The sequence below is a fragment of the Ascaphus truei genome, unplaced genomic scaffold (assembly GCF_040206685.1).
Source record: "Ascaphus truei isolate aAscTru1 unplaced genomic scaffold, aAscTru1.hap1 HAP1_SCAFFOLD_1304, whole genome shotgun sequence".
In the NCBI taxonomy this organism is placed as follows: Eukaryota; Metazoa; Chordata; class Amphibia; order Anura; family Ascaphidae; genus Ascaphus; species Ascaphus truei.
Window position 1 is genome coordinate 8,008 of NW_027454180.1, and position 10,930 is coordinate 18,937.

The 10,930-nt window shown below is 43.1% G+C and overlaps 1 long non-coding RNA gene across 1 annotated transcript; it reads left to right on the plus strand.

Annotated features, from left to right (window-relative positions):
* The first annotated feature begins 282 nt into the window (after positions 1-282).
* On the plus strand, positions 283-9,960 carry LOC142475650 (uncharacterized). Its single transcript, XR_012791070.1, has 6 exons — positions 283-830; positions 923-1,206; positions 2,377-2,496; positions 4,647-4,750; positions 5,983-6,093; positions 8,665-9,960. It is a non-coding gene; the product is annotated as an uncharacterized LOC142475650 (long non-coding RNA).
* Positions 9,961-10,930: the final 970 nt, after the last annotated feature.

Below are 10,930 nucleotides of genomic sequence, written 5' to 3' on the forward strand. Positions count from 1 at the left end.
AGCACCCTCCCCATCAGTTACATATGTTGCTGGTACCATGGTTTTTTACCTCACTACTTCTTATTGGGACTCACACTGGTACTGTCATTTAGCGCATGAATATTTATTTTGTTCTAACAAAATTAACACAGTATAGGAAAATATGCATTTGTCAGAGGGAAAGGCCAATAATCTGGAGTCAGGTCACCCTAATGTATATTAAAAATAAACACAGGCCTGTCTGATACTCCCTGATATTATAAAGTAAAGAGGCCACTCTATAATAAATATTTACACAGGCCTTTTTAAGTCTGTCCCTAATAATCTGTAATCAGGAGGTCATTATAAGTGTTAAACAGTAGTGGTACTGTGATATTAAAGTGACAATCCCATACAAGTTTAATTCAGCCCAAATCCACACAATAATGTTAATAAATGCATTATAAATATCACACGACCATATGTATACTGGCTTAGTTCATGGCTGTGTTATTACATCATTACATGTGTAATTAAATCCGTGACATTCTCAGGCTCCCCCCTTCTGTGACAATCATACAGCCGGGCCGTTACATTGCAACACACTAATCCCGCCCCTAGTGACATCATGTGATCAGTAACCAGTCAGAGAAGCTAGCAGGCAAAGAACTACATTTCCCACAATGCACCTCGTGGAGTGTGGCTAGCAGCTACACATTCTCTCACTAGTTTGTCTCCTGCGAGCTTCCGTACACAGCGTCTTGTTAGAGTGGGGCGTGGACATGTGTAAACTTCAATGGTGGGAAAATGAGACAGTTTTAGCTGCTAGCTGAGCAGTGGTACAGCGCTCTGTAGAAGGCGCTCTCAGTCGGGTGAGTGATTTTTCAATGTGTGTGTTTATTTCATTTCTCATTTTACTTTCACTTTAAGTACTGCATGCTTACTTTTTTCTTTGGGCATTTAGGGAGTTAAGTGCTCTGTGAGCCGATTCCTCCATTGAAGGAGGAGCTATGAGGCCAACCTATCACAGCTACTGTACCATCTTCAGTTGCTTTCAGTACACTGATTAATCCACGGCACAGAATATGCAACTTCAAATACATCTATCAACTGTCTATATGTTAAGCCCCCGGACAAAGCATTTGGTGAAACAAGCAAGTCAGGGCTTGTCTGTCTCATCTAGGATGTGGTGGTGATCTCAGCTATCACTCTGCTGGACACTTTGCTGTACACTCAGGACTGGTCTAAGTACTTTTGCTACCTATTTTGGCTTGTTAGTTATATCTGCCAATTTTTTGCTCATCTGTGTGTTTCATATCTATAGGCTTGGATCATATTACTAACTTATATAATTAACTTATTCATTTCCTTGCTTGTTAGTTATACACTAGTTTCATACAAGCACTTCACACAGGGGGCTTCAACTTAGGTAGTACTTGACCAGCCGGTCTGAGTGTTCTCATTTCCATATATTTCTTGCCTCTACACTTTATTTACACACTTTGTACTTATTACTGCAGTGTAGCATTTTTCCCCACACCTTAAGGTTCAGTTTATAACAGCTTTGTAGGTCACCACTGCTCCTCATTTTAACCATTTATGTGTATGTGATTAATAAACCTTTATTGATACAATTTGTGTATGTTAGAGTGCTATTCAGGGGATTCTTTTTTTCTGTGTTAGTTTTCATATATATGTGTGTGTGTGTGTGTGTGTGTGTGTGTGTGTGTATATATTTATGTGTGTGTGTGACCTTGGGCAAGTCACTTCATATCCTCTGTGCCTCAGGCACCAATGTCATAGATTGTAAGCTCTATGGGGCAGGGACTTGTGTCTGCAAAATGTCTCTGTATAGCGCTACGTAAAACTAGCAGCGCTTTAAAAGAACATGCTGATATTATTATTATATATAAATGTGTATGTATTTATTTATATAGCACTATTAATGTATATAGCGTTTCACAGTAGTAATACATGTGAAAATCCTATAAATAACAAATACAAATATCAGGTCATGGGAATAAGTGATTTGGACATAAAAGTAACATTTCGGAAGTGTGGACAACTAATACATCTTGTAGATTGCCTTTACAGTGTGATGTCATTGATTCAGTAGATTGTGTGCAGACCAGGACTGCAGTACAGTGTCACTCACATGGATGACTTGCGTGGTAGAAGCTCAAGAACAAGGATGTCAAACTCCAGTCCTCGAGGGCAGCAAACAGGCCAGGTTTTCAGGATATCCCTACTGAAAACCTGGCCTGTTTGGGACCCTCGAGGACTGGAGTTTGACATGCATGCTCTAGACGGAGCACAGCTGTGGGTGGGAGGTGGATTTGCTTTGCATCAAATGGTTTGGAGCAAGGTTTATTGTATGTATTATCATAATAACAATGCAATGCTTAACTTTTATTTCAGGAGGGATGACTGCAGAACAGAAGTGAATATTGAAGCCATGTGTTCCTTTTCTTGCAAAAGAGAAAATTTGAAGGACAGTTGAAGAGAAGGAAAATTACTACACAGAGACAGATAAGCAATGTGTATATTTCTCATTTACCATTTAGTATTTGTCGTTTTATTGACTCCACACAATCCGGCTGCTACGGGTTTCACATTGAACATTTTCATCTCTACTCTACCCCTTCCTGTGATCTGAACCATGCAAGTTTTCATTGATTCAATACATCATGAGTAGAGTGTGGCTACAGTATGAAGTAAAGACCCAAGGACCACATCTACTACCATTCATAACAAGAACATGTGCAGTAGCGCACAGCTGCAGTTCTATGTGATTGTTATGAAAGGTTGAGGTGGTTCAATTCTATGAATCTGGAGTGGGATGGATCCTGTTTGCATCACATGGTTTCATCTAGGCCAGTAGATTATATAACTCTCAGTACAGGTTACACATGGCATCAGTATTAGTGATGTAAAGAGGAGGAAAGCTTCAATGTGGAGAACAAAGCCAAGTAATGTTGAAGTTACTCCTTTTACCATTTACTTGGTCAGTCTGTACTGTCTACTCCCCACACAGCTGCTAAGGGTCTTCCATTTTAAATACTTTCACCTCCTATTCTGCACTGCTTTGCTGCCCATTATTTAGAGATGCGTTCCAGTCATGTTTACCACTCTGAATCTCTCTGCAGTCATTGATTCAGCACATCATGGGTAGAGCATGGCTACAGATACAGAAAGCTTTTATTATTTTACCGGCTGATCATCCATAATATTGCATTAAAACATAGAATATCACTTAATTTCCAAAAGATTCAGTGATGCTGATAATGCAGAATCTCACAACATTTCCCATCATAATGCCATAATGCACCAGAGGAAGAAATAATCCTTGCTATATCTGTACATTGTGTGACGTATTACCTCCATGACCATTGATAGCAAGTACATCTTCTGTATAGAGCGGCTGTGTTATGATGCAGTTATTGATCATCATTGACATAATCACAAGAATCTTATGCAAAGGGAAATTGTCCGCAGCGAAGTGAGATGTGTGCCTGTTTTAAGTCCTCCAGCTTAACGCCCCTACACCTCCCACTACACAGGCATACTTACTTATGCATACACTGACATCTGGCATACCTACACACACCCCAGGGCCACTTCCTTCCCCTGATGTCAGGGAGAGGATGGGCATGCAGAGTGCAGTAAGTCTCCACGTTACTCTGGCCAACAGTCTTGGCCTACCCCCAGCATCTGTCACCCACAACATCTGTTCCCTCCTTGTAAAGTGCTGAACTATCTCACCTGGGTCAGTGCTATAGCTGATCACAGTGCCCGATCATGATGTCACTGTGACAGGCAGCAGTGCAGATTGACCGGTCAATCAATGCAGTGCCGCACCATATGCACTAAATGAGATTTCCGTGCCCCCTGTCAGGTTACTCCCTGGGCAGTGACCCTGCTCACCCCCTCCCCTAGTTCCACCTCTGACCACAATTATCTCTCTTGGAGAGTGTAGCAAATTGGTGTTGGGGGAATCTCACCTCTGCCATGCATGGTCACAATCTGGGCACAGGACCCAAATAGTGGGCAATGTGGCACTTCTTACAGTAGAGAATAAGTAACTATATTCTTTACTTGTGTATTAAGGACCTTTATTTGCATTAAAATTCAGTCCCCATGGAACCAAGACTTTCTGGCTTACTGAACAAAGTGGAATTATTTCGTAGAGGGTGGAGAATTGTATTTTATCTGAAATTACCCCCTCTGCACAAAATACAAACAATTATACACATACACGACCTTGTGGAAGTTGTTGCCCTCTATCTTCCTGTGGTCTCTCCCTGTTTCTCACCGTGCCTCCTCCCATTTCCTTGCACCTCTGCGTCTCCGCATATATCCCTATACTCAGAGCCGGCTCCGGTCAGTGACATGGGATGCCCAAATATGAGCATATCCATACATGGGCATCCATGCCACTGACCGGAGCCCACTCTGTTGCGGATATGGAGAGAGACTGGGAGATTTACATCCCCTTATAATTCAGATGGTGCATAGTACCGGCACGTATTGTTTTACCGGTACTGTGTACCTTCCTACTTTCACACTGGTACAGTATATGCTGCAGTGGGACTGAGAGGGATATATTGGTAACACATAGTTATTGTTGGGGGAATTCAATCCATTTTGAAAATAGTAATGAAATGTTTTTTACTTTTCTTTTTTTTCAGTAATGAACAATGAAACATTTCTGTTAAAATTGAATTGGAGGTGAACTGGATTCATCATCAACTCTGCACCAGTGTGAATTGATGTTCTTTAATGTTCTGATAAGGTACATGCAATATCTCTTCCTCAACCCCTACACCACTCTCTGCCTCTTGCCTCTCTCTCTCCACCTCCCTGCTAAGCGTATTAACCCATCTAATGTAATCCACATTCCATGTCTCACTTTACTCTTCACTTCTCACGTGCCCTCTGGAATGTCTGCTCTCTGACTAACAAGGTCTATTTGTACATGACCTCTTCTGCTCTCATCATCCACCACTTCTCATTCCCCTCACCCCTGTCCTACTCGATACCTCAGCTTAATTGAACTCTCTCCTCTGACATCTACCCTTATCTCTAACCTCTCCTCACTTTCTGCTTAAACTAACTATCTTGTTAACTTTTACAATGCTATCATCTCCTCCTCCTCCCTCCTCCCTCCTCCATTATATATTTATATGCCCCTTCTAGGCTCTGACACACTCATCCCTCTAAGGCCATGATTATCATGGGCACATGCTTGGTCATCCACAGTGCATGCGAGCGATGCAGAGCCGCCTCGGACCTCAGTGCAGGGATTGCTGCATACCCCAGCATCTGTCACCCACAAACAATACACACACTAATACTCCCCACAATACACACTATAATACCTCCTCAATACTAATCTCCCCAATAATATTATAGCTCCAAACACAATATACACAACACCCTTACACAAGATACACAATCTAGTACTCTCCTCTGCACCTCTACACACAATATAATACTCCCACACACACAATATACACACTACCCTCCTACCCCCATAAAATACAACCAATAATACACACACACTTTGTGGATGTTGGGACCAGCTCCCGGCATGCACCAGTGAAAGAGAGAGGCCAGCAGAAGCTCGGAAGAACTCCCTCTCTCCATCCGTGCCTCCCTCCGTTTCCCATCTTCTCCCTGTCTCTCTCCCTCCCTTTCCTTGCATCTCCCTGCGTCTTTACGTATACCCAGTCAGTGACGGCTCTGGTCACGTGATGCCTTAATATGGGCTTATCCATATATGTTCATCCACGTCACTAATGTGATGCCCGCACTGTTGCGGAGCTGGTACTTACGACGCGCACTTATTGTTTTATCAGTACTGCGTACCTGACTCTACCGGCCTACTTTCAACACTAGTACAATATGTGCTTCACTACGAGTGAGTGGGGAATATTGGCATCACACAGTCACTGTTGAATATGCCATTCAATCCATTTTGAAAATAGTAATGCAATGTGGTTTTGTTTTGTTTGCTTTTTGCAGTAATGAAGAATGGATAAGTTATATTAAAATTAAATTGGAGGGGAACTGGATTCAGCATTTCATCATGAACTCTGCACTTGTGAGAATTTACCTTCTTGAATGCCCTGACAGGTACACGCAACTTTAAGACTATAATCTGCTGTGCAAGCTTTCGTGCTATACCTCCCCCTCAGGTTTTGATTTATACATTTGCTCCCTCAAGTCATGTCCTCTAATATTTGAAAGCTCTCTCCTAGCATTTTCTCTCTACCACAGAACGTCATCCCAATGTAACCTCTCTCTTGTTCTCTCTGCTTGCTGTTTCCTCACTCCTCTGTTAAACTTTTCAAATTTCTCTAACTTCCACACTCCTGCTTTTATCCACATGTTCTCCTCTTTCCTTCCCCTACCTTTGCATGTGTCTACACACTGCACCATTTGTACAGACCTCTATTGCAGCTATTTCTGCACTGCTCAATGAAAAGCACTCATGTACATCCTATTCTCTGCGCCCCCTCTCTCTCTGCGCCCCCTCTCTCTCTGCGCCCCCTCTCTCTCTGCGCCCCCTCTCTCTCTGCGCCCCCTCTCTCTCTGCGCCCCCTCTCTCTCTGCGCCCCCTCTCTCTCTGCGCCCCCTCTCTCTCTGCGCCCCCTCTCTCTCTGCGCCCCCTCTCTCTCTGCGCCCCCTCTCTCTCTGCGCCCCCTCTCTCTCTGCACCCCCTCTCTCTCTGCACCCCCTCTCTCTGCGCCTATCTGTCTCATTCTCTCTACGTCCCTCTCTCTCTACATAGAGCTATCTCTGTCTCTCTCTACACCTATCTCTGTGTCTCCTTCTATGTTTGCTGATGTGTGGGATATCTCTTATAATCTTGAACCTGCTCATATACACATCGGGTCTCCCTGCCTCTGCCTCCCTGCTAAGAGTGTTAACCTATCTAATGTAATCCACATTCCTTTCCTTACTTTTCTCTTCCCTTCTCCTATGCCCTCTGGAATGTCCGTTCTCTGACTAACAAGGCTCTAGTTGTACATGACCTCTTCTGCTCTCATCATTCACAATCAGTCATTCCCCTCACCCCATCTTACCTGTCCCACTGATTTTCCTCTGCTTAATTAAACTCTCCTCTGACATCTACTCTAACCTCTCTGCTATCTCTCTCTCTTTCTGCTTAAACTGACAATCTTATTAACTCTTACAATGCTATCCTCTATATGCCCCTTCAAGCTCTGACACACTCGTCCCTCTAACCCACACCCTTGGCTAAATTCCCAAACATGTTCATCACACTTCCACTCACTGTTCTTAATGCCTATGAAGGAAATCTCACACTTGATGTTTGATTTTTCTACAGTAAAAATGTCTCCAGTCCTGTATAAAGCTGCTCTCTGGGGCCAAACCACACTACTTTTTTTTCCACATTCATCAACACACAAATTTAATTTACGCTGTCTTTTTTCCCCTGTATTTGACTCCCTCCACTAACCTTCTTCTCACACTTGCCATCCTTCCTTCACTTCTCCTCAAGCATTTGACTACTTCAGAGGCAAGGTGGATGCCACCCACAAGGAGATTCCTTCTGTCCCTTCCCCCTTCTCTCCTTCTACCTAATTCTCCTTCTGCATTTGACTCCTTTTCTTCTCTTACAGAGCTGGAAGCTAATCATCTTCTCTTCTCCCTCTACCACATGCCCTCTAGATCGTATCCCCTCACACCTTACTGCATCTCTTAGTCCCCACTCTCACCCACATCTTCAATTCCTCCCTATTCTCTGGCTCTTTACCCTCTTACTTTAAGCCTGTAGTGGTCACCCTTTTCTCAGAAACAACCTACACCCTATGTGCCTTACTAACTACCGCCCTATATCCCTCCTGCTGTTTGTCTCCTAATTGCTAGAATGTCAACATTCTTAAATCACATGCCCTCCTGGATCCTTTACAACCTGCCTTTCGTACAGCTCGTTCTACAGACTGTGCTTAAAGCAAATTCCCAAGGTCACTTTTCCCTACTAATCCTACTTGATCTATCTGCTGCGTTTGATGCTCTCAATCACTCTCCTCCTTCATATTCTAAACTCTCTCTTGGTATCCGTAACACAGTTCTATCCTGGTTTTCATCATAACTTTCCTGTCACACATTCTCCATCTCTGTTGCTAACATGTCTTCGTCTTCTATTGATCTGTCTGTGGGTATACATCAGGGCTCTGTTCTGAGATCTCTCTTTCTCTCTACATACTATCATTTGGTGACCTCATCAACTCTTTGTGACAATCCTATAAATAACAAATACAAATATCAGGTCATGGGAATAAGTGATTTGGACATAAAAGTAACATTTCGGAAGTGTGGACAACTAATACATCTTGTAGATTGCCTTTACAGTGTGATGTCATTGATTCAGTAGATTGTGTGCAGACCAGGACTGCAGTACAGTGTCACTCACATGGATGACTTGCGTGGTAGAAGCTCAAGAACAAGGATGTCAAACTCCAGTCCTCGAGGGCAGCAAACAGGCCAGGTTTTCAGGATATCCCTACTGAAAACCTGGCCTGTTTGGGACCCTCGAGGACTGGAGTTTGACATGCATGCTCTAGAAGGAGCACAGCTGTGGGTGGGAGGTGGATTTGCTTTGCATCAAATGGTTTGGAGCAAGGTTTATTGTATGTATTATCATAATAACAATGCAATGCTTAACTTTTATTTCAGGAGGGATGACTGCAGAACAGAAGTGAATATTGAAGCCATGTGTTCCTTTTCTTGCAAAAGAGAAAATTTGAAGGACAGTTGAAGAGAAGGAAAATTACTACACAGAGACAGATAAGCAATGTGTATATTTCTCATTTACCATTTAGTATTTGTCGTTTTATTGACTCCACACAATCCGGCTGCTACGGGTTTCACATTGAATATTTTCATCTCTACTCTACCCCTTCCTGTGATCTGAACCATGCAAGTTTTCGTTGATTCAATACATCATGAGTAGAGGGTGGCTACAGTATGAAGTAAAGACCCAAGGACCACATCTACTACCATTCATAACAAGAACATGTGCAGTAGCGCACAGCTGCAGTTCTATGTGATTGTTATGAAAGGTTGAGGTGGTTCAATTCTATGAATCTGGAGTGGGATGGATCCTGTTTGCATCATATGGTTTCATCTAGGCCAGTAGATTATATAACTCTCAGTACAGGTTACACATGGCATCAGTATTAGTGATTTAAAGAGGAGGAAAGCTTCAATGTGGAGAACAAAGCCAAGTAATGTTGAAGTTACTCCTTTTACCATTTACTTGGTCAGTCTGTACTGTCTACTCCCCACACAGCTGCTAAGGGTCTTCCATTTTAAATACTTTCACCTCCTATTCTGCACTGCTTTGCTGCCCATTATTTAGAGATGCGTTCCAGTCATGTTTACCACTCTGAATCTCTCTGCAGTCATTGATTCAGCACATCATGGGTAGAGCATGGCTACAGATACAGAAAGCTTTTATTATTTTACCGGCTGATCATCCATAATATTGCATTAAAACATAGAATATCACTTAATTTCCAAAAGATTCAGTGACGCTGATAATGCAGAATCTCACAACATTTCCCATCATAATGCCATAATGCACCAGAGGAAGAAATAATCCTTGCTATATCTGTACATTGTGTGACGTATTACCTCCATGACCATTGATAGCAAGTACATCTTCTGTATAGAGCGGCTGTGTTATGATGCAGTTATTGATCATCATTGACATAATCACAAGAATCTTATGCAAAGGGAAATTGTCCGCAGCGAAGTGAGATGTGTGCCTGTTTTAAGTCCTCCAGCTTAACGCCCCTACACCTCCCACTACACAGGCATACTTACTTATGCATACACTGACATCTGGCATACCTACACACACCCCAGGGCCACTTCCTTCCCCTGATGTCAGGGAGAGGATGGGCATGCAGAGTGCAGTAAGTCTCCACGTTACTCTGGCCAACAGTCTTGGCCTACCCCCAGCATCTGTCACCACAACATCTGTTCGCTCCTTGTAAAGTGCTGAACTATCTCACCTGGGTCAGTGCTATAGCTGATCACAGTGCCCGATCAGGATGTCACTGTGACAGGCAGCAGTGCAGATTGACCGGTCAATCAATGCAGTGCCGCAACATATGCACTAAATGAGATTTCCGTGACCCCAGTCAGGTTACTCCCTGGGCAGTGACCCTGCTCACCCCCTCCCCTAGTTCCACCTCTGATCACAATTATCTCTCTTGGAGAGTGTAGCAAATTGGAGTTGGGGGAATCTCACCTCTGCCATGCATGGTCACAATCTGGGCACAGGACCCAAATAGTGGGCAATGTGGCACTTCTTACAGTAGAGAATAAGTAACTTTATTCTTTACTTGTGTATTAAGGACCTTATTTGCATTAAATTCAGTCCACATGGGACCAAGACTTTCTGGCTTACTGAACAAAGTGGAATTGTTTCGTAGAGGGTGGAGAATTGTATTTTATCTGAAATTACCCCCTCTGCACAAAATACAAACAATTATACCCATACAAGTACCTTGTGGAAGTTGTTGCCCTCTATCTTCCTGTGGTCTCTCCCTGTTTCTCACCGTGCCTCCTCCCATTTCCTTGCACCTCTGCGTCTCCGCATATATCCCTATACTCAGAGCCGGCTCCGGTCAGTGACATGGGATGCCCAAATATGAGCATACCCATATATGGGCATCCATGCCACTGACCGGAGCCCGCTCTGTTGCGGATATGGAGAGAGACTGGGAGATTTACATCCCCTTATAATTCATATGGTGCATAGTACCGGCACGTATTGTTTTACCGGTACTGTGTACCTTCCTACTTTCACACTGGTACAGTATATGCTGCAGTGGGACTGAGAGGGATATATTGGTAACACATAGTCATTGTTGGGGGAATTCAATCCATTTTGAAAATAGTAATGAAATGTTTTTTACTTTTCTTTTTTTTC